The sequence below is a fragment of the Saimiri boliviensis genome, chromosome 4 (assembly GCF_048565385.1).
Source record: "Saimiri boliviensis isolate mSaiBol1 chromosome 4, mSaiBol1.pri, whole genome shotgun sequence".
Lineage (NCBI taxonomy): Eukaryota > Metazoa > Chordata > Mammalia > Primates > Cebidae > Saimiri > Saimiri boliviensis.
In genome coordinates this window covers 19,477,128-19,500,377 of record NC_133452.1, presented here as the reverse complement: position 1 = coordinate 19,500,377, position 23,250 = coordinate 19,477,128, and the positions used below count along the sequence as shown (strand labels likewise).

The window sequence follows — 23,250 nt, the reverse complement described above, 5'->3', positions numbered from 1 at the left end:
AAATGAAGGGAAGTGATGTGTCTGCGAAAACAGTAGCAGATTTTTTTTTTTTTAACTTTATTCCCCCCGAGGCTGTAATTTGACTGTTCTCTTTGGCAAGCCTCCAGAGACAAGGCCAAGTGCCGAATCGCGCTTTCTCTTCGCCCCCCTCCTCTCCACCTTTTTCGCCCTCAGGGCAGAGGGGAGGCGGGACCAGCGATCGGCTGCTCCGGCCGCCAGAGCCGGCGTCGGGGCGCGGGGAGGGGCGGGCCGGGGCGCGGCCGAGCTGCTGGGCCGAGCCCGAGGAAGAGGAAGTCGGAGTCCGAGCCCGACGGCGGCTGCAGGGCGCTCGGGGAGCCCTGACCCGCGCAGCGCAGCGGAGCCCGCATCTTCCCCGCCAGACCTGCGAGAGCCGCCCCTTCCCGGGTAAGGGCCGATCCCGCCTGGACGCCCTGGGGACTTTTCCAGGGATGGGACAGGGGAACCTGGACCTCGGGACAGGGGAACCTGGACCTCCGGCCAGAGCCCCACATCCGCCGGTGCCCGGGCCCCGCCGGACCCTGCGCGCCCCTCCGCGGTGGGGACCGAGGGTGCTAGGGACGTCGCAGTGGGGACGGAGGGCGCTGGGGGAAGCCGCGCCTCGGGAGTCGGGGTCAGGTTGCGGTTGCTGCCTGCCGCGGCCCCGCTAGGGGCTCCGCGCCCGCAAGTTCCCTGCGCTCCCGCCCCTCGTCGCAGCCACAGCGGCTGCAGCATCAGCGCGCAGGGGAGTTTCTGCGAGCACCCGGGAGTTATTGCCACTGCTCCCCCACCCCCGGCTCAGCAGGACAGCCCCACAGCGGGACCCCACAGCCAACTAGCCGGCTCAGCTGTCCAGCAGCGAAGCCAGGAGCCCCAGGACCCGGGGACGCGCGGTGGAGGCGGCGTCCGGGCAGCTGCGGCGCGCAGGGCTTGGGGGGCGTCCCCGCTCTGCAGACGCGCTTTTTCGGGGGGTGGGGAGTCGAGGGCCCGTGGCTCTTCCGTCAGGGGGTAAACGGTAACACCTGGGCGGCCGCGACTCTGCCGAGCGTCTGGCCTCGGAGGACAGCGGGGACCCGCAGTGATGCCCGAGCCCGCCCCCTTTTGTGTACTCGCTGAGCCCGGTTCCGAAGCCGGAAGCTTCGGGACGCTGTAACCGGGAGAAGAGCGCTCAGCCGGTCAATTCATTGCGCCCCGCGGTAACAATGAGCTGGATCCTTGACTTAAATGCGCTGGCGGAACGGGGTTTGTCAGCCGGCGTTTCCTCCAGCTTTGGTCCTCAAGGCGCTCTCTGTACCACCCGCAGGTGGCCGAGGCTACTGCACGTATTTTCGAAATTACCGGGTGTGGGTGTTTGGGGCCCGCATCACCCTGCGGGGACCAACTCAGGAGAGTTGGTTTAGGGGTTTGAACACACTGGATACAGAACTATCTTGTGTTTTGTATTTAGACCAGGGAAATGACTAGAATGTTAACTCTAGGTCCAATTTGACATCTAACAGAAATCTCGGCCTAGACAGGTCCTGTAATGCGATAGAGTAACCACCAGGTGTTAAAACCGGCGTCTCTGGCTTCTCAGATTCTGTAGTTGGCATACTTCTAAAAAATGTAGAGATTTTGGATTTTGATTAAATTCCAATAAAAAGATTTCCAAGCTCATCATTTCAGGAAATCAGCAAACTGTTCGAACTTTTAGCTTTGCCTTCTGGGAGCCTGGGCAAGATACTCGCCTCTGGTCGTCTTGGCTGCGTCCCTTATAAAGCAGTGCACACAAACCAGATAGCTTCTGCGGCCCCCTGCTCACTCCTGATCTCCCTCCGGAACCCCTACTCCCTATAATTTGGTCTACAATATTTAAGACAGAGAGAAAAGTGACGGGTTGATGTTTGACTCTTTAACATTTTGAGTCTGGCTTCCCAATTCCTGACTTGACTTTTTGTCTCATTTGAGGTCCCAAGTCTAAGCCACTAAACCACTTGACTAAAGAAACTTTTCTTCACAGTCCTCCCACCTACCTGGCTTCATCCTCACATAGGTCATCAGTAGCATTCAACAGTCAACAGCAATAGCTGCATGACCTTCCCGATCCGCGTATGGCAGCCCCCAAGTCCTCTGCTAAAGGACAAAGCAAAGTGAGAATTAAACAGTTAATCTGCCAAATAACTGCCCAGTTAATCTGCCAAATAACTGCCCAGATTCTGCTTGTCCTTGGTGATATTTTCCTGCTTCCTCTACCCTAAATGGGCATCCTGAGTTAGGGACACCAGCTTCCTTCAGTGCCTTTAATATAGGTGACTGTCATCAAATAGAGGCTTAGCTATTTCACTGGGGGATTCAAGCTATAGTTCAAAGAAGTTAAATGATCATTTTTAAAACATATCAACAGGAAATAAGAACATAATTTTTCAAAACCAAAAATAACCAGTCCCATGCGGTATTCCCCCATGGCGGATATGATTTTTTGCTGATCGAATTAAGATTGAATGGTTCATAGTCTGTCCCATAAATATGGGAAGTGCTTGAGCAGCACTAAATCTCTTGAGCCCTTCGTCAACCGAAAGCAATTCCTGGAGCTATACTCTGACACTTAAGGGCGACCGTTCACTTTTTTGCACGTTTCTTTTCCTCTCCGCTCCTTTCCTTGCTGGTAGTTGGTGTTTCAAATGGTTGTCATCTTTTAATCCTCCTGCAGCACGATTAGGTCCCTGGAATATTGAAGTCAGAAGGGCTCTTGGATGACCTAGTCCAGCCCTACGTCTTAAAGATTTAGGAAGTCTGATTAAGATCCAGTGATCTAGAATCAGTCCACCTGCGTGATGCTCACCTCTGTGTCTCTATAGCTCTGCGACCTTCACTTCTTTAAAGAAATTATTTAGATGTAGATTATTTCATAACCAGGGGAAGTAAAAATCGTAGTTGGTGTCTCTCAGTTTTCTCACCTGTCCTCATTTTCACATCTTTCCTCCTTTCTTCTCTGCCCTTGTCTCAAGGATTGAATGAAATGATTCTTATTAATGCCTGGCACCTGCGGTGTGCTTTGAAGATGCTTGCTATTGAGAAACCAAGCGTGTGTGTTCTGCAGAAGTTTATACATAGCTCTCCACTGGCAGAACTGTGATTTAATGCAGGTTATCTTCCCTCTTCCCTGCCCCTCCTGAACTGCACTGCCTAAGAAATGATGATTGCATGGAGACATATTTTTAATTAAGTGTAATGGTTCCATTTTTAAGAAAAAATAATAATCACTCTCTTTTGACTTAGGAAAAGTATAGTTTCTAATGTAAAATGTGCATGTATTTGGGCAGGGATGGGAATTAGAACTTTTTCCGGACAAAGACTCTCTAAGCAACCTCATGCTTGTGTGTGGCAAGGCATCTCAGATATTAATGTTTCATCACAGGCCTGCATCAATCTTGCTTGATAAAATGAAAAGCTGACCCCAATCCATTCGGTCATTCAGAGCCATGGGCAGTCTGTGCCAAGTAGAATTTACTGACAGAAGACCCAGCTTTCAGGTGATTAAGAGATGACTACATATTCAGCTTTATATTGTCTATGCTGATGAAAAGCGACAGATGCTTTAGCTAAGAAGATAGAAGTATATGGCTAATCACTTAGTGATGGGGCTCCGGTTGGCTGCGGAATACTGAGACCATAGTGAATCTAGATGCTGCAAAACAGCTTCAGGTATGCCTGGATGACTCCCATTCCAGTGATTAGGAGTTGACTGTGTATCTAGAATAGTTTTCATGTTTGAGTCCGAGTATCTTTTCAATCTGTAAACATAGGTTACAAAAAAAAAAACAACAACCCATTTTTCTGATGAGATACACAAGCCAAGTAAAAATTTCCACATTGAAACATCCTTCTTTGGTAAAGATTGAATTACAGTTTGAAGGAAAGCTAAAGGATCCGCAAATCCGCAACTCCCCCCACTCCAAAAAACACCCCACGTAGTCCAAGAGGAAAGGTAATTTGAAGAGTGTTAATGGTAGGCTAAGTTTTTTAAAAATTCCATCTACACCCACTTGTAATAACCTGATGGGAGGATAGTCAGGGTTTTCACTAGATCTTTAATTAAAAACGTTGTTTTGGTAAGCTTTAAATACCAGGCTGTTGTGGAGACCTCTTAGCACCAGCATTAGGAAGAGCAAACCCTTGGCCGTTACAGCATTTGGCCAAAAGCTAGCAAGCCCCGTTTATGTGTAAGAAGGAATTTTTTTTAAACGTCAAAGAGAAACAAAGTTAAGATGACCGCGAGTCTAATAATAGCTAAAACTTTAGTATTCTCATAAGGAATTATTAATCCATAAATCATCATGGTATTAAATGAGCTCTAATGTTTGAAGTGGTGAATAGGTCTAGTTCTCTAGATCTAGTCACATTGAGCACCAATTTAAATGGCCTGTGACTGACTAGAAGTTGAAAAGGGTCATGGAAAGTCCCGGGTTGTGAAGGGGAGCGGGGATGGCAAGTCTTTCCCTGTAAAAATCCAGGTAGCAATTTAGGCTCCACGTGTCTCTGTCATATACTCTTTGATTTGGGATGGGATTTGTTTATTTCCTTATAACCCTTTGAAAATGTGAAAACCAATCTTTGCTCACAGGCCATACAAAAACAGGCTGGATGTAGCCTGCAGCTGTAGTTTGCTGGCTCTATTCTAAATGAACTCTTACGGTTTGTAGTGTCCATCAGCATTTTTGTAGAGACCCCAGATGACAGATTTAATTGGTGCTATCTACGTTGACTTGTTATAGACTGACTTAAGATCACTCTGTCACTTGGTTTCCTAGTCACCTTTCTGTATTCTCCCTTTGCTCTGGGACTAGAAGTCTCTGTTAAACACAGCAATCTGTGGACAGAAATGGCAGTGCCAGATGTCAACATTCTACTTTGAGTTAGATGCTGAATGGGGGAGAGAAGTTGGGCTGGGTTAGGATAAAACTCATGTTGACACAGACCACTGAGGAAATGAGGCCCAAAGCCTCAAGCAAAGCACCCATGGCCCTTGTACCTGCTCTTCTCCTAGTACCTCTTCACATGTACCCTATGTCCTTGCCATTCAAGATAATTTGCAGAGCCCTGGGTGGGCTGCACTCTCCCTCACCAGTGGTGGGGTCCTTCCACACAAAGTTTAAATATCCACCTCTTCCCTGGAGCCTTTCCTCATTTACTGGACAGAGATACCAGCACCTCCATCTCTATGTTTACACAGGTGCATATAAATGAAGCACTTAGAGGTCTAGAGGAATGTGGTGATTCCCCGTTGGCAAATATTACCTTTCAAAGGTGGGGGAACAGTTGTATTCTTCTTTGAATAATAAATTCATCTTGCTTTACATCTCCAAACCAGCTAGAGAATCAAGCACAAAACAATTCCAGGGTCTTGAATATGATATGCAGTGTAGCAGAGTACATATACATATAGGCTTTGAAGTCCGGCTGAGCTGAGCTCTACTTCTTTGCTTCCCCATTTACCTGCTGCAGCTTCCCCATGTGTAAAGTACAGAGTAAGGAGCTTTTCAATTGCTAGGAATAAATGGGATTTTCCTCTGTAAAGCATTTAGTTCAGGGTCTGACATGTAGTAATTGCTCAATCAATGGTAACTTTGATTCATTGCAGAGCATTTATTGAGAACCTACTATGCCTAGAATAATTCCTGACCAATACAAAGAGAGACAGTCTCCATGGAGATGTGATCAGTATGGTGGTGGAGACTCAGAGTGAGAGATAGGCTGTCTTTGATTGGTAGTCCAGGAAGCCTCTCGGAGGAAGAGGCGGCATCATTTGAATGGAGACCTTAATGATAGTGATGAGTTCCTGTTTCATCAGATCTAATATGCCTTTGAAATATTTCAATTTTTAATGAAATGTAAATTTTAAAATGTACCACTTTAAAATGTACCACAAAGACAGAAAAAAAAAAAATACTGTCAATAAAGTTGGCACCATCGTAAGTTGTATCTATGAGTTGTGAAAAATATGTCTTAGCATCAGTGAAGTGTGTTCACTGTATTTGTGCTCAATAAATATCCATTAATAAATGAGTGTTACTCTGTGGTTGCATATAAGATTCTGCTACCACACTGTGACTGAATTTCTTTTCTCTGTTTCTTAGCTCTGGGATGTTGACTTAGACCTGAGAACAATTAAAATATAGTATGTAAAAGTATCGCAAGGCATTTATGATCTAATGTATTTTAAAAAATAATTTAAAAACATTTACTTTGGTGAAATCTTCACTTCGACTGGCAAAGTGTGTCAGGGAATCCTGTTTATGTGAAATTGGCCTACACATAACTTGTGTAGGAGTGCAGCTGAGCCGCTCTTGCATCCGGATAATTTCTTTTGGCAGCTGTCTGCAGTAATGTGTGAAATCTTCATGCACATAAATGCCATCCGAAGGGCAACAAAGGCATTAGCTCCAGTTTTACTTCCTTCTGTTATCTAGATTTAATTTAACGTAAATACTCCGTCTCTCCTCCCTATCCCAAGGGCTGAACGTCCCTCTGAGCCAGTAGGTCCTTTGGAACAGTGAAATGGAGTTGGCTCCCTTTAGATCCAACCCCCTTCCCAGCTCTGGCAAGCCTCCAGCTTTTCACACTCCAAGCTGGGTTCTCTTCCAATAGTTCCCCACCCTCCTCCCTGTTTAGAGAGTAAAATACTGCTGAAGTCTTTGCTTTTTCTGACCACCCTCTAAACTCTGAATCCTAATCAAGACCTGTTTTCTTCACTCACTTGGGAGCCTATTGTCCCTCTCTAGCTCTTCTCCTCCTATCCAAGTTCCCTTTAACTCCTCAGTTTCTGGGGGACTCAATGGAAGTCTTGACAAAGCTTGGCTATTTCTGGCTGTAATAAAGTGTGCATTCATGCTGTTTTGATTTTCAATTCAACATGTCACCCAAGCCCCTAGCACTCAGCAGCACTCAGTGGCATGCTGGCACACATGGTGATTGGGTCCTTCTGGAATCTATTCCTTTGGGGCATTCCTCAGCTCCTCCCACTTTCTCCCAACTGCTAGTGAAGCTAGAGCAAAGTGCCCTTCCTGCACCCTGTCTGACAGGGAGGGTTGGTCAGCACTTGGCCAAGTAGGAAGCAAAGCGTGGACCTGTTTTCCTTCCTGAGCTACCCACTTCCCTTCTCTCCAACTTCTGTGTGATTAAAGGCCCTCGTGTTTTAAGAGTTCTTCAGAACAGACACCAACTCTGGCTGAAATTGGAATCTTTGGAAACAAGTAGAAGCAAAGGAGAAGTCATTTGTAAGCATTCCAGGGATGCGTATTAGCCATGGTCCAGCCTTAGCCAGGATGATTTAAGGCCATCTCTGACCTGTGGCTAGCAAGCTAGTTGCAGCAGAGGGGAGAATGGGGAAGACGGGAGGCCGCATGGAGGAGCTGGGGAGGCTGATCCCGGCCATCACAGAGCTCAGCTTTCCATGGCCATGTGATTAGAGACAGGCCTCAAACACTGACATCTGCACTTCTCTGATGTGCAGCAGAGAGAGGAAAAGCTGTAATCTGAGGCATAAATATACGATCCTGTGTGTTCTCTCTAACCGTGGAACCTGCTATTAGTTTAAGCATCTATGTTGTGCTCAAGTATTAGAGTTGCATCGAAGGAGGATGTGGTCGTTCTGAAACAGCTTACAGTTTCAATAGTCAGGTGTGTCCCGCTTTTTAAAGTTGGAAACAACTGAAGATGAATGATGATGTGTGAAGGTCAGAGTCAAGGACCTGGGAATACTGAGTGGGTGGTGGGGGGATATTAGAGGAGACGCAGCTTTTAGAGGTTTATTTTTTAAAAGAAAGGCTTTTCCTTACATTATGCATTTCCCAACATGTGTGAGAGTTTTTAGGGAATTTCTTGATGAGGAATAGCAAGGGTGGGGCTGTCAGGGTAATGAGCTGGTTGGGAAGCAGACGGGAAATGGGCACATGGATGGGCTGATTAGTATGGGGTCTCTTGAGGAAAGTGCTTTGGGAAATATTTGGAAGCTTTGGGAGCATAGTCATGGAGGAAAATCTTGGTGGTCTTGGCTTTTTTCCATTTTTTTTTTACTGTTTATGTAAGATAAATGCTATTTCCCCCTTTGACAATTGTTTAGATTCAACTCAAAGGAATATCATTTCCTTGAAATACTTAATGATATCTGATCTTGAAGCTGAAACAGCAAGGAAAGAAATATGAAGATAGTGATTTTGTGCATATGGAACCCTTGTGCTCCATAGGTGTGTCTCATCCCAATGAAGCATTACCTTTAGCCACTTAGAATTCAGGTAGCTTCTAAGTAGCATCCTTATGATAAAACACTCTTATTTCTCTTTGTTTCTCCTTAGAACTTATCTGAAATGGAAGCACATGTGAAGTTCTGAGAACTGAACTGTGTTGAGTTCCATCATAGCAATGACATTTGAAATCCAGTATGCCCCTGAGGAACAAAAGGAGACCAGTTTTGCCTTATGATCTGTCATGTATCAAAATGTGATACTGTCTAATACTATAGTTTCAGACATTTCTAAGGCTGGGCCCAGTGGCTCACACCTATAATTCCAGTACTTTGGGAGGCTGAGGCAGTTGGATCACCTGAGGTCAGGAGTTCCAAGACCAGCCTGGACAACTTAGAGTAACCCCATCTCTACTAAAAATACAAAAATTAGCTGGGCCTGGTGGCACGTGCCTGTAATCCCAGCTACTAGGGGGGCTGAGGCAGGAGGATCGCTTGAACCTGGGAGGAGGAGGTTGCAGAGAGTCAAGATCATGCCACTGCACTTCAGCCTGGGCAACAGAGTGAGAATCTGTCAAAAGAAAGAAAAGAAAGGAAAAGGAAATAAAAAAGAAAAGGAAGGAAGGATGGAAGGAAGGAAAGAAGGAAAGAATTTTTTTTTTTTGAGACGGAGTTTCGCTCTTGTTACCCAGGCTGGAGTGCAATGGCGCGATCTCGGCTCACCGCAACCTCCGCCTCCTGGGTTCAGGCAATTCTCCTGCCTCAGCCTCCTGAGTAGCTGGGATTACAGGCACGCGCCACCACGCCCAGCTAATTTTTTGTATTTTCAGTAGAGACGGGGTTTCACCATGTTGACCGGGATGGTCTCGATCTCTTGACCTCGTGATCCACCCGCCTCGGCCTCCCAAAGTGCTGGGATTACAGGCGTGAGCCACCGCGCCCGGCCCAAGAATTTCTAACTAGGGAGTGAACAGGTATTTATTCTTCTTACAGAAGAAAGTCATAATAGCTAGCAATAATTATTCTAAAAATCTCCCTGGTTTTGGATTATTACTATATGCAGAAGATATGCTTGGCAAATGTTCAGAAACTATATACTATATCTTTAATGAGAAAATTATTACTTGATGCTTCACTATGCATAATACAGACAGCAGCTGAATCTAATATGTTCTTTATTTGCTGACCTGTCATAGTACTAGTTCAAGTTGATTTCTGGGCCATTAATTGTGAAAAAAATTGTGTGCATGGGAAAGATAAGTTTGTTTTTCTAAGGTCTGAATCGTCGGTGGAAATGCAGGAATAGTGTAGAAATTAGGCAGTCTCTGTGTGTTATTTGGAAGTTACTTGAAAATGCCTTCTAAAATGGGGGTAAGATGATACAGTCAAGACATTATGAGGTTTAACTGCATGATATATGGATGGCACCCAGGACACAGGAAGCCTTTGGTAAATGGTGGGTATCTATTTATGTTTACTGGTTGTTGCACTGAAATTTTATTCTCTGTTACTAGACGGCTGGAATAATAAACCAGCATGAAAATAACTGGGAAAAACAGTCTAGGTGTTAGAAGAAGGGCTTATTTCCTGAGGCAAAAGCCAATGGTAAGAGGGGCCAAGGAGAATGCATTTTTGCTTGACTGTAGTAGAGACTCAGTGTTCGTTACACTTGGGAATTGAGATTAGAATTAGTTTATTCAACAAATGTCCCTTTCTTTCTGTGTTCTGGAGATTCAGTGTTGAACAAAACAGACCAAACCTAGAATAAAGCAGAAACCCTACATAACAAATACTTTAAAGAAAATTACACAGGGGAACTGGGTGGGGCAGTGTTTGCTGAGGTCATCAGAAAGGCCTATCTGGGGAAGTAACATTTCAGCCAAGGCTTAAATCATAAGGAGTGATCCTGAGAAGATCCAAGGGAAGAACATTCTAGACAGAGGAAGAGAGTTAAGTAGGGCAGGCCTTGGAGAGAAATAAGCTCCATGCATTCTAGAAAAAGAAAGGCAGCCAGTGTGTGTGTGCAGAGGAGGAGCAGTAAGTGGGGATGAGGCAGGAGAAGCGGGCAGGGCTGGGTTGTGCAGCTCTTCATAGCATCAAAGATCTTTGCCACATCTTGGCAAAGCGATGCAAGACCACGGGAGGGTTTGAAGCAGGGGAGTCACATAACCTGATGAATGCCCAGTTACCACTCTGCCTGCTGTGAAGAGAAAGAGCTGTCGTGGAACGTTGTGGAAGCAGGTAGAGCTGTTGGGAATCCATGCAGTGATACAGAGAGGGAGGATGGTAGCAGAGGAGGTGGTGAAAAATGCATTGGTTCAGAACTGGCATGTCAGCCAAGATGAGGCGGCTCCAGGAGAAGGAATGTGTGGGGCTTGGAGCAGCGTGGCTGCTGTTGCTGCCTCTGCCCCGCCTGTTCGCAGTCTCCATTTCCCACTTCCAGCATCCTCTCTCCTTTGATTCCCCAAGAAAAGTACCCAGAGTAGCTCATGGCTCTGAGCGATGCTATGAAGGGATGCTGGGTGAGCTCCCCTCCCCACATGTACCTACGAAACAGGTATGCCTTCCTTTCAGCTCCCTGGCATCCTAAGTACCTCTATTCCAGCACTTTTCTCTTCGCCCCTCCCCTCCTCTCCCCTCCCCTTCCCTCCCCTCCCCTCTCTCTTCTTTCTCTTTTTTTTTTTTTGAGACAGTCTCACTCTGATGCCCAGGGTAGAGTGCAGAGGCACGATCTCGGCTCACTGCAACCTCTGCCTCCTGGGTTCAAGCAATTTTCCTGCCTCGGCCTCCTGTGTAACCAGGATTATAGGCACCTGCCACTACACCCAGCTAATTTTTTGTATTTTTAGTAGAGATGGGGTTTCACCGTGTTAGCCAGGCTGATCTCGAACACCTGACCTCAAGTGATCCAGCTGCCTTGGACTCTCAAAGTGTTGGGATTACAGGCATGAGCCACTGCATCCAGCCTATTCTAGTACTTTCTACGTGGTATTTTTGGTAACCATTTCATTATCCACCTTCCCTCACTAGACTACAAGCTCTTTGAGAGCAGGTGTTGGAACAAAATAATTTTTCTTTTTACTAGTTGAAGTTAGCTTTAAGAAATCTAAGTTTTTTTTAAAAAATCACAAATTAATTGAGTAATAGTAATTCTGAGTAGGTAGTTAAATTTTTAAGTAGGAAACAGGAAGAAGGGAAAAAAAGGAAGAAAAGGAAAAGGAAAGCCAAGAACAAAGAAACTCCCTAGAGCAATCCAACAAAGCTCTGGGTTAGCGCTCTAAAAAGGTTTCTTTAGAAAGTGTTTTTGTTTGAATGCTTTTCTGTAATGGGAGTCCAGTAGCTCCATTGGTTTAAAGTTTTATAGGTCTGTAATAAATGTGGGCTCTGTAATATGTGTGTTTCTTCCCTTTTACTGGTTTATTGTAAAGTTGCAGACTCAACAGGGATCATGTTTATTCTGAAACAGGCACAACTATCAGATAAATTGTAAAGGTATGCTGTCTCTAATATTCCAAGCCATTCGAGCAGTAGGCATTTCCAAATAGGATATCAGCCCTATTCCAAGCCTGCAAACATACCTTCTGATGTGTGGGGAGGGCATCATACACCTTTTGTTGAGGTGGAAATCACCTGGGCATATAGATCGTGCCGTACTCATCCTTCTGTTCACACTAGAGACCACGGTAACTGGCACACCACTGACCTTTAGTCAGTTGTTTGATTTGAATTTCAGTCCACTTCTCTGTGTCTACTGTATAGTAGAGTTTGCAGATCTGATGTTCAGTGCTAATTGTGTGGGTTCTGAATGAAAACCCTGCTTCTGGTTTACCAGCTTAGAAATATAAAAACAAGTCTGAGATGTCTATGTTTGTAATTTTCATACTTAGAATGTGTCACTCTTGTTGGCAAAAAGACCCGAAACAAACATACAAACAAACAAACAAAAGATAGCTAAACCACATTGTAGAGTGTTAAGTGGTACAACAGTGGCTCTGTGATGGTAGATCCAGTTTATTGAGACAGATCTCCAAAGAGCCTCCTCATATTAAAAAGGAATGGATTCTGGTGGCCTAGTTTTAGTTACTGTACCTATGAGAAAATGATCAAATGGTGGCCGGGCATGGTGGCTCATACCTGTAATCCCAGCACTTTGTGGAGGTGGATGGATCACCTGAGGTCAAGAGTTCGAGACCAGCCTGGCCAACACAGTGAAACTCTGTCTCTTCTAAAAATACAAAAATTAGCCAGGCATGGTGGCTGGTGCCTGTAATCCCAGCTACTCGGTAGGCTAAGGCAGGAGAATCGCCTCAACCCAGGAGGCGGAGGTGGCAGTGAGTCAAGATCATGTTATTGCATTCCAGCCTGGGTGACAGAGTGAGACTCCATCTCAAAAAAGAAAAGAAAAGAATCGAGCCGGGCGCGGTGGCTCAAGCCTGTAATCCCAGCACTTTGGGAGGCCGAGGTGGGTGGATCACGAGGTCAAGAGATCGAGACCATCCTGGTCAACATGGTGAAACCCCGTCTCTACTAAAAATACAAAAATTAGCTGGGCGTGGTGGCGCGTGCCTGTAATCCCAGCTACTTAGGAAGCTGAGGCAGGAGAATTGCCTGAGCCCAGGAGGCGGAGGTTGCGGTGAGCCGAGATCGCGCCATTGCACTCCAGCCTGGGTAACAAGAGCGAAACTCCGTCTCAAAAAAAAAAAAAAAAAAAAAAAGAATCAAATGACATTTCTTGTAGAATATGCTGACTTAACATTTCTGGTCAAATAATGAGGCCCTATTGTGTTTAGTCAAGAGAAAGACTGTGAAATAAGGTTGGGGATTTATCTATTTGGCTTTTGCACAATTGACTCAAAGTCACCCACCCATAGCTAGACTCATAATCTCTATTTCCAGACCTACTTTCAGCTTCCTGGTGTTGTTTCCCCCGCCCACCTCCTTTTCTAGTTCTTGGTTAATAGCCCACAATTCAGTGGTCACAGCAAGCATTTTCCTTCCCTTTCCTGCCTTGTCCAGTCAGTTAGCAATAACTGCTTGAATAGTTCTCAGTCCATGTTCACTTATACATGTCCCCTTTCCAGCTTTTTAGACTCTTATCTCTTGCCTAGACTTTTAGAAGAGCTGCTGAGCCAGTGTTGATTGATACATTAATAATTAGAGCATGAGCCTGACATTGAATGGGTGTTTTTTTGGTGTGTGTGTTTTTTCTTTCTTTCTTTTTTTTTTTGAGACAGAGTCTCTGTCCATCACCAGGCTGGAGTGCAGTGGTGCAATCTCAGCTAACTGCAACCTCTGCCTCCCAGGTTCAAGCAATTCTCCTGCCTCAGCCTCCCGAGTAGCTGGGACTACAGGCGCGTGCCACCACACTTAGCTAATTTTTGTGTTTTTGGTAGAGACAGGGTTTTGCCATGTTGTCCAGGCTGGTCTCAAACTCCTGATCTCAGGTGATCCACCCGCCTTAGCCTCCCAAAGTACTGAGATTACAGGAGTGAGCCACTGTGCCAGGCCTGATTGTGTTTTACTGAAGACTTCTTCTAATGGCTCAACCCAAAGGTGAGAGTGGAATTTAAAGCAGAGCTCAAGGTCCCTTTAGGGCTTCTCCGGTCACATCTCTTTCTCAGACCTCAGCTCCAATCCATAGACGACTTCATAGGCTGTCCCTCCAGCATCCAGATTTCTACAGCTTTTCATCGTCTTCGATCAGTGCTCCCACTTGGTCCAATCCGCTGTCTTCTTTTCCTGGTTGATTGCAGTAGGTTTGTAACTGGTCTCCTTGCTTAGACCTTGCCTCCTACCAGCCAGAGCAATCCTTTCGTCTGTCGGTTAGCTCAGTCCACCCTACTGGTTTCCCATTTCCGATGCAAGTCCATGGGGCAGCCTGTGAGACCCTCCCCAGTCTGACCCTTGCTCTGACACTCTCTCATCTCACCCCCTGCCCCTCTCCTGCCACTCACTCTGCATCAGCCCACCGGCCTCTTTGTGGTTCCCAAGTTCTCCAGACAAGCCTCAGCCTCATCGTGTTCTTACTACCTCTGTGTGGAATATTCTTTCCCAGATATCAGAGCCTTGCTGTCTCACCTCTTTCAGTTCCCTGTTCCGGTGTCCCCTTCTCAAAGAATCCTATTGACCACACTCTATAACATACAGATGCCTGCACCTTGCAAGTCATATCCTTCCTACCCCACTCACTTTTATGTATAGCAAGTATCAACACCTAACACCTAGAATATATTTGCTTAGTGAGAACAGAGACTTTGTGTGGCTATGATATTACCAATGCCTTGAAACCCCGTCTCTACTAAAAAATACAAAAAAAAATTAGCTGGGCGTGGTGGCGCGTGCCTGTAATCCCAGCTACTCGGGAGGCTGAGACAGGAGAATTGCCTGAACCCAGGAGGCGGAGGTTGCGGGGAGCCGAGATCGCGCCATTGCACTCCAGCCTGGGCAACAAGAGCGAAACTCCGTCTCAAAAAAAAAAAAAAAAAAAAAAAAAAAATCGTACCAGCACAGAGAAACGCTTAAACGCTTGTTGACTAAATCCACATCACTTTGGCAATTGTCTTCTCATGCCTCTAAGTAAGTTCTGGTTGTGTGATTCTGTGATAGCATGTTCTAGAACAGAGGGCAGCAGCCTAAGTGCTGTGGGTGGGAGGGGAAGCAGTAGAGAACCCCCACTTCCTCCTCCATCCTCACCTGCACTCTCCTGGCTTCTGAAGAGGCTTGCATAGGAGGTCCGCCTGGCTTCTTGGCCGTGGTGTCAGCTCTCTAGTGCGGTCCTATCCAGAAACTCTTACTCATCCATCACATCTGCCCTCCACTCCATTCTGGTGGCTCCTTTTTACTCTGCCTTAGTCCCCTCTAGGATCCTCCAGGACCAAACAGCATCTCACAAATGGCAGACACCAGAAAACATCACGCCACTGGTTTACTTAGGTATGCTTTTTTTCTCGATTATCCAAATGCTACTTATCCATCACAGTAGGCAGTGTGGTTTGATAGTTACATGTTTAGACTCCGGGGCCAGACTAGGTGGATTCAAATGGGCGGTTCGCATGACCTTGGGCAAGTTTTTTAGTCTCTCCAACCTCAGGAGCATCATTTTACAGATGATGGAAACAACCCAGCTTCCTGGGGTTATAGTGAGGATTAAGTCCAATCATTCTTTAACATGCTTGCAGAACCTGGTCCTAACTAACATATAGAAAAAGTTTGGCAAATGTTAGCCATTATTTTCATCCAAGTTTCTTTAAAACTCACATCTTGCATAAAGCTCAAATTACTCTCTTCTGCCTTAGAAAACCATGTATGTGGCTGAGTGGAGTGGCTCAGCTTATGTCCGTAATCCCAGCACTTTGGGAGGCCAAGCTGGGCAGATCATGAGGTCAGGGGATTGAGACCATCCTGGCCAATATGGTGAAACCCTGTCTTTACTAAAAATACAAAAATTAGCTGGGTGTGGTGGCGCGTGCCTGTGATCCTAGCTACTCAGGAAGCTTTGGCAGGAGAATCGCTTGAACCCAGGAGGCGGAGGTTGCAGAGAGCAGGGCACTGCACACCATCCTCGTGACAGAGTGTGACTGTCTTATTTAGTTACCTGTTCTATTCGGTTACATGTGTATTATTAACTCCTTATCCTTATATAGGTTATCAACCCATCTGTGCCTTATATTTATATATAAAATAAATATTACAAGGACATAGAAAGATATTTATTCACCAACCTCTTAGCCTTGTCCACCTCTCTTTCCTTGTCTGCTTTTCTGCAAAGCACTTACATCTGTCGGATTGACATGCATACATTACTGTTTGTTCAATATCTTTCTAAGCTCCTTGAAGGGAGGAATTCATCTTCCAATGAAAGAAATTTCCAAATCAACGTAAGTAGAGAAAATAGCGTAATCAACCCCCACACACCCATCTTCCAGATTCAGCAGTTACAAGCATCTTGCCGATCTTGTTGCAGTGGTTTTGCCACTCACCCTCCTCTTCTCGTTTGGAGTATTAAAAGCAAAAACTTCCCAGACACCATGTAATTTTGCCCGCAAATACTTCAATATGTATTTCCAACTGATACATCTTCTTTATAACTATCACACAATTAACACACCTAATACAAATAAGTTAGTTATATAGTACAGTAGTCTCTAATATCAACTCTGACCCTGTCCATATATCAGATTTCCCTGTTAAAGCAGAGGGTTTCGGTCTATTTTGTTCACTACCATACCCCAAATGCATAATGAGCATTGCAGTGTTTAAGTGGATGAATGAATGGGTTGTACTTTGAAAGTTTATTTTTGGAAGGCAGCTCCACAAAAAATATTATACATGCTGATTGTGATCTTGGGCTCATAGAAAACCCTCGTGACTCATAATGTGGCAGAGATGTATGACAGTTCTGGCTAATGTTTATGAGTTCTGTAGGGCTAAAACCAGTGTTTTTCAATGAGCAAACACCTTTAGAGCTCTAACTTGGGCTAGGCTCTCGTTGAACCTGACTCTCTTGCCTCAGAGGGGTCTGAAATTCCACCTCTCCTCTTCCTCTTGAGCAGGCAACGAAGGTCAACGTAGTTCACACTCACAGAACTGGACGGACTCTTTTGACTAGGAGCCGTACTATTTACTAGCTAGTTCTTCATAAAATGGAGGATTTAAATCCTGTATAACTACTATACAGGATCATGATGAACATGTAGTAATAATGGAGAAAGTGTTACCCAGTGCTTGGCCTTCAGCAGCTGTTTTATGGACAGTGGTGGTCTTTCCGCTGTCCCCAAGCCACTGTCTTTGGCAACCAAAGCAAGAGTTCCCAAGACAGAGGGGAAGACCCCTGGTGGTTGGGTCAAGGGGCCACCAAGCAGAAGCTGGCCCTCAGCACTGTCACCTCTTCAGGCCTCCCGAGGCCTCCGTCCACACTCCTGGCTCTCCCTCTCTTACTCTCCAGGGTTGGCTTTGCAGGATTCCCCATTTTTGCTGTGGCCTCCTGCAGAACAGAAAAGTCATGTTACGGTCTTCCTTCTGGTCAGTCCACCACCCTTCTGAGAGTCTGGATAGTTTTTACTGCTATTAAGGAGATTTAAAGAAACACTTACGTATTCTGAGTAAACACTAGGGAAAAGTAGTCACGTGCAAATCAGATTTTGTGCTGTCCTCTAAGTATGGAGGATTGTATCACCTCTCGAAACTTAGAGCTGTGTTCCTAAAAACTCCCGAATGAATGACTGAATTACCCTTTAGATTCATGTCCAGGTAAAATTGTTGTCAGGCACACTGGGCTCCTTAATAAAATTTTGAGATCACAGGTAACACATTGGCGAATCGTTTCTCTAAATCAGTTTAGATAGAAGGTTTGTTTTTCTTCTCTGGCATTCATCTGATGCTTTGAAATGCCTCTGTGACTTCATGGTTTGAAGAAGTTGCCCCGTATTCTCAGGACCACACCTTGGTCTGAGGCAGATTAACTGATATTTGAGATGAATAAAGCTCTGGATAACCTATAACCTCAACAGAGCTCCATTCTCCTCCATAGCACAGAGGGATTCAAAGCATTAGACCAACTCTGATAACTTTGTACTGGAATGTACACCACTGAATTTCCTTCTCTGTTTTTTCTGTGCCCCTCCCCTCAAATCCACCCCAAAGCCAGAGATCTCTGTTAACTCTCCCTCGGCCTTCTTTATCTCTCCAAAAGCAGGCACCTGCTTTATTTCTCATTTTCCTGCATTGCAGTCCCTTCATCTTTCTAAAGCTCCCTGGTATAAATCTTATAACATGTATTGATTTAAATTCTATAACAGAAAATACCACAGATGTAAAATCACATAGACTAGAATTTCCTGTGAGAAGAATCAGACAGAGAAGGCATTTCAGTGGCTGAGTCTACTATAAAGGGTAGAATGAGGGTGGCTGCAAGGGCTCACGCCTGTAATCTCAGCACTTTGGGAGGCCAAGGTGGGTGGATCACGAGGTCAAGAGATCGACACCATCCTGGCCAACATGGTGAAACCCCGTCTCTACTAAAAATAAAAAAATTAGCTGGGTGTGGTGGTGCACGCCTGTAGTCCCAGCTACTTGGGAGGCTGAAGCAAAAGAATCTTTTGAACCTGGAAGGTGGCAGTTGCAGTGAGCCGAGATCACGCCATTGCACTCCAGCCTGGTGACAGAGCAAGACTCGTCTCAAAAAAAAAAAAAAAAAAAAAAAAAGAGTAGAATGGAAATTTTTTACCGAGGAATAAGCAGACCAGGCATCCAGACATGAGGACAATGGAGAGAGGAGGAGGTGGTTAGGAATCTTTACCTTTGGTTCTCATTGGCCTCCTGCCTTGCAGTTTTCTGTTGTACCAAGAAGTCGCAGATGCTGGATTAACTGGTACAGTGGTGATGATAGCTTTCACTGACTGAGCACTTCACTAGTCCAGGTGATGTTCCAGAGGCTTGGTATAGGTTTACTAATATCATACTCAAAATAACTTTGAATAGATGCAGTTATTTCCATTTCACAGATGAGGAAACTGAGGCAAGCAAAAGATTAGGTAACTTGCCCAAAGACATCCAGCTAATCAATGGCAGTGTTGGGATCGGTGCTCAACAGACTGGCCCCGGATCTCACGCTCATAGTATGCTTGGTGTTATGAGCTAGAACTGCAAGTGAGGGAAAAAACAAACAGTGGTTGAAAAGAGAAATTCACTTTTTTTGCCCCACAGATCTTAATAGCTCCAGGGTTAGTATAGGAGGCTGTCTGCAGTTAGGGACCACGTTCTCTTATCTTATTGCCCTGAAACATGCCATCTTAGTTATAGGCAGCTACGTATCTAGTTAAAATTGAGGATGGTTTTGTTGTAGAAGGAAAGAGTAGCTAGGTGGTAGACAACTCACTTGGGAAGAGAAAAGGAAGGTATCATTACAAGATGTGGCAGTTGGGAGGGAGGCAAGGATGCCTTTGGCCAGCGTTGTCGAATGATGCTATTCATGTGCCTTGCAAAGCTGGGGCTCGCAGTGGCTACTGAAGTAATTGATCGACTATTGAGGTGTCTTCTCTAGAGAAAAAAACCATATTTAAAATGTTTAGCTGGGCACAGTGACTCACAGACTCACAGATTCACATTGTAAGTCTAACACTTTGGGAGGCTGAGGCGGGCAGATCCCCTGAAGTCAGGAATTCAAGACCAGCCTGGCCAACAGGGCGAAACCCCGTCTCTACTAAAAATACAAAAAAAATAGCTTGGTATGGTGGCACATGCCTGTGATCCCAGCTACTTGGGAGGCTGAGGCAGGAGAATCGCTTGAACCTAGGAGGCAGAGGTTGCAGAGAGCCAAGATTGCGCCACTGCACTCCAGCATGGGCAACAAAGCAAGACTCCCTCTCCAAAAAAAAAAAAAAAAAAGTTTATATTTGGTGGGATGCCCCACTTGAGTACAAATAAATATTAGATGCTAGTATTTAATTAACAACTGGGCATTTCCAACAAAGAGTTCATTTCGTCAACGGTTGTTTACTGAAAAATTCAGAAGCATTCTTTTTTGGAGAGGAAATTCCTAAAGATGTGAGCCTTCTTAGGTTGTCAGTCATCCATGGTGACATCAGGAAGCACCTGAAGACTGATAGCACTACTTGGCTGGTTCAGCTCTTGTAAGAACATGTTCATCTGACAAAGAGGTATACTGATCAGACTCCTGTTTGAAAGACTGAATTGATTAAAGAAATGATTGAGGTTGCAACATTCTCAGTCTATTAGGGTAAAAGGCACTAGTCAATGCTGAAGTTCTAGAATTAAAACCTCAATTGAGGGAGATGTGATTTAAATATAGAGACGACAAGAAAGAAAATCAAGAACTTAAAAAAATTATTTTTACCAACATTAAGAATTTGAAGAAGTGTAATTAATGTAAGTTGTATATTTTCAGATATTTAAATTCTGTCAAGTTTCTTCTATTGCGTATTCCCAGAGAATTACAGGAAATCCTTTGTAACAGGGTATCCTGAGTTTGGAGGGTTTGTTAAGTTAAAAAAAAACACTCATTTGGTGGTATGCTTCTGGTGAAGATTATAGAATCCATTATGCTTCACTGAGTTTGAAGAATAACAATCACTTTAATCACACTTGTTTTCATGGTGGCCCAGAGAAGAATTAAGAGACTTCCTTTTTAAAAAGTTTTTGCTAAGACAGCGGTTTTATCCTACAGTTGAGTCAACGGAATTGTTGTTTCTTTTGGAATTTCAAAATCAAATTTGATGTCCTAGTGAAATTTAAAAGTAAACTGATGAGAAGTAATTAACCAGTTAATTACGAGTGTGGCAGAATGCTTGTACTTTTAAATGTTTTTAATGACCTCAAATGGCTGGGGGCTTTTAGAAGCACACTGTTAATGTCATGAACCTTTGGAAGTAGAGACCTCCAAATCTCCTTGGCTCTGTTTCCCATAGAACCCAGTAAAGTTTTGGGCTAATTTGAAGGTGTTTATCTCTTTCCGGCTGCTGAAGAAAGTTGAGAACAGTGATCCTGATGGTGAGTGGTGAATACAGCTGCCAGCTACTCTAAGTCAGCTTGTGAAGCCAGGCAAGAAAGCCTTTACCAGGCTTAAAATGCAGAGGATTTCCTTCCATTCTTTGAGGACATTTGACAGAAAAACCTATTGCAGCTTATTGACGGGCATATCAGCAGGCATTGTTTTGTGTGAGGCCTGGGGTGTGGGAACAGGTCTTAAGGGGAGAGAGAATACATTGAACACAGGAAAAGTAGAAAGCTTATATAGTGTGTGCGGGTTAATGTTTAACAACCCACTGGGCTGGAGGTGGGAGACTGAGCTGTGTGTGAGTGTGGATGCATACATGAGACATTCCATATAGAAACCTATACGTACAAGCTTATTATAAATTATACTGATAGAATGTGGGCTACAGTTTGTAAATAATAAAAGTTCATGTTGATTCTCAGAGGCTTTTGTTGATGTTTGTAAACTTTTTATGTTTGTAACTGACCTATTAATAGGTGAATGTAGTTTTGACATGAATATTGTTTGATATTTTCTTTTACATTAATGGGTAAGATGAAAGTGAAACAATGCAGATGTATGCTGGAACTTTACTCATTTGCCAGTGACGTGAGTGACTCCTCTGCTGAACTAAATATTGTTTTTGAATGCTGGATGAATATTTTGGCTGCTTCTGTGTGTGCTATTTATACAGCATGGTGGCTACAGGCACAACACATCTTTATGTTTAATCTGTATTATTAACATGCTCTCCAGGCCTGATTCATAATGTTTGCCAATATCCATGGCGTAAATATTCCCACAGTGGCTGACACAAGCTGCCAATGTGCCGTTATGAAATTCAGAGTGGGGAAGAGATGTGCAGTGTTACCCCATTTGTCTATTATCTCTACCACATAGATGCAGTAGATGTAAATTACCTTGAGAGCATAGATAATAGTAAAATGCAGGGACATAATTTAGAAATGATGAGTTTGGGGCATTATAACCTTTGTTTTTAATAGGATTTATTTAATTTTAAACGTATATTATTTACTTTTTAATGATGACTTTAACACCTGGCTTTTCTGTGATTTAAAAATTGGCTCTTGTCTGGGCGCAGTGGCTCAAGCCTGTAATCCCAGCACTTTGGGAGGCCGAGGCGGGTGGATCACGAGGTCGAGAGATCGAGACAATCCTGGTCAACATGGTGAAACCCCATCTCTACTAAAAGTACAAAAAATTAGCTGGGCATGGTGGCACGTGCCTGTAATCCCAGTTACTCAGGAGGCTGAGGCAGGAGAATTGCCTGAACCCAGGAGGCGGAGGTTGCGGTGAGCCAAGATCGCGCCATTGCACTCCAGCCTGGGTAACAAGAGCAAAACTCCGTCTCAAAAAAAAAAAAAAAATGGCTCTTGTGAGTTGGTGCAGAAATAAAAAGAAAGCAATTATGGAAAGGGAAAACAGGCTGGATGCTGTGACTCACCCTCAAAATCCCAACACTTTGGGAAACCAAGATGGGAGGATAGCTTGAGACCAGAAAGTCAAGACTAGCCTGGACAGCATAGCAAGACCCTGTCTCTAAAAAAAATTTTTTTTTTAAAATCAGTTGGGTATGGTGTCAATAGCTGTATTTCCAGCTACTCCAGAGGGTGAGGCAGAATGATTGCTTCATCCCAGGAAGTCAGGGCTGTAGTTAGGTTTGACTGGACCACACACTCCAGCCTGGGTGATAAGTAAGATCCTGTCTCTAAAAAAAGAAAAAGAAAAAACAGTTCAGACTTACTTTAGGAATGGATCCTAGACAGTTTGACTCAAATGATGGCCCTTTCTCAAAATTCAGTGAGAGATGCATTTGAGCTAGAGACATTTGGGTTTCGGGAGGGCGTTCAGAGGTCATCTGAGCCCTGCACTCAGTTTCTCCTTCCAGCTGTCTTCTCGGCACTTTGGCACCCCTGCCTGCGCTCGCCCTTCCCACCTCCCCACCTCCCACCTCCCCACCTCCCACCTCCCCACCTCCCACCTCCCCACCTCCCACCTCCCCACCTCCCCACCTCCCCACCTCCCACCTCCCACCTCCCACCTCCCCACCTCCCCACCTCCCACCTCCCCACCTCCGCACCTCCCCACCTCCCCACCTCCGCACCTCCCACCTCCCCACCTCCCACCTCCCCACCTCCCACCTCCCCACCTCCGCACCTCCCCACCTCCCACCTCCCACCTCCCACCTCCCCACCTCCCCACCTCCCCACCTCCCCACCTCCCACCTCCCCACCTCCCCACCTCCCTGCCCTCTGCCCCATAAATGCTTTTGCATTCTTTCATTCTCCCTTCCTCTACCTTGTAGAGTTTTTTAAAAGCATCCTTCATCCATGTGTCTTTCTCATGTCCATCATCCAGCTCAGGAAATCAACGGCTCTCCAAATTCCTGCTCCCTTAGAGGGCAATAGAAACTCGTAAAACTGGTCATGGATTTTTCTTTTTATATTTTAAGTTCTGGGGCACATGTGCAGATTGTGCAGCTTTGTTACATAGGTATACACGTGCCATGGTGGTTTGC

At 45.0% G+C, this 23,250-nt stretch overlaps 1 protein-coding gene across 1 annotated transcript in view; it reads left to right on the top strand.

Annotated features, from left to right (window-relative positions):
- Positions 1-287: 287 nt before the first annotated feature.
- The window catches only part of PLEKHG1 (pleckstrin homology and RhoGEF domain containing G1), a 265,171-nt gene continuing 242,208 nt past the window's right edge, over positions 288-23,250 (top strand). The window contains exon 1 of the mRNA XM_074397280.1: positions 288-405. The gene's annotated coding sequence lies outside the window, so the exon portion shown is untranslated. The remainder of the gene's footprint in view (positions 406-23,250) is intronic.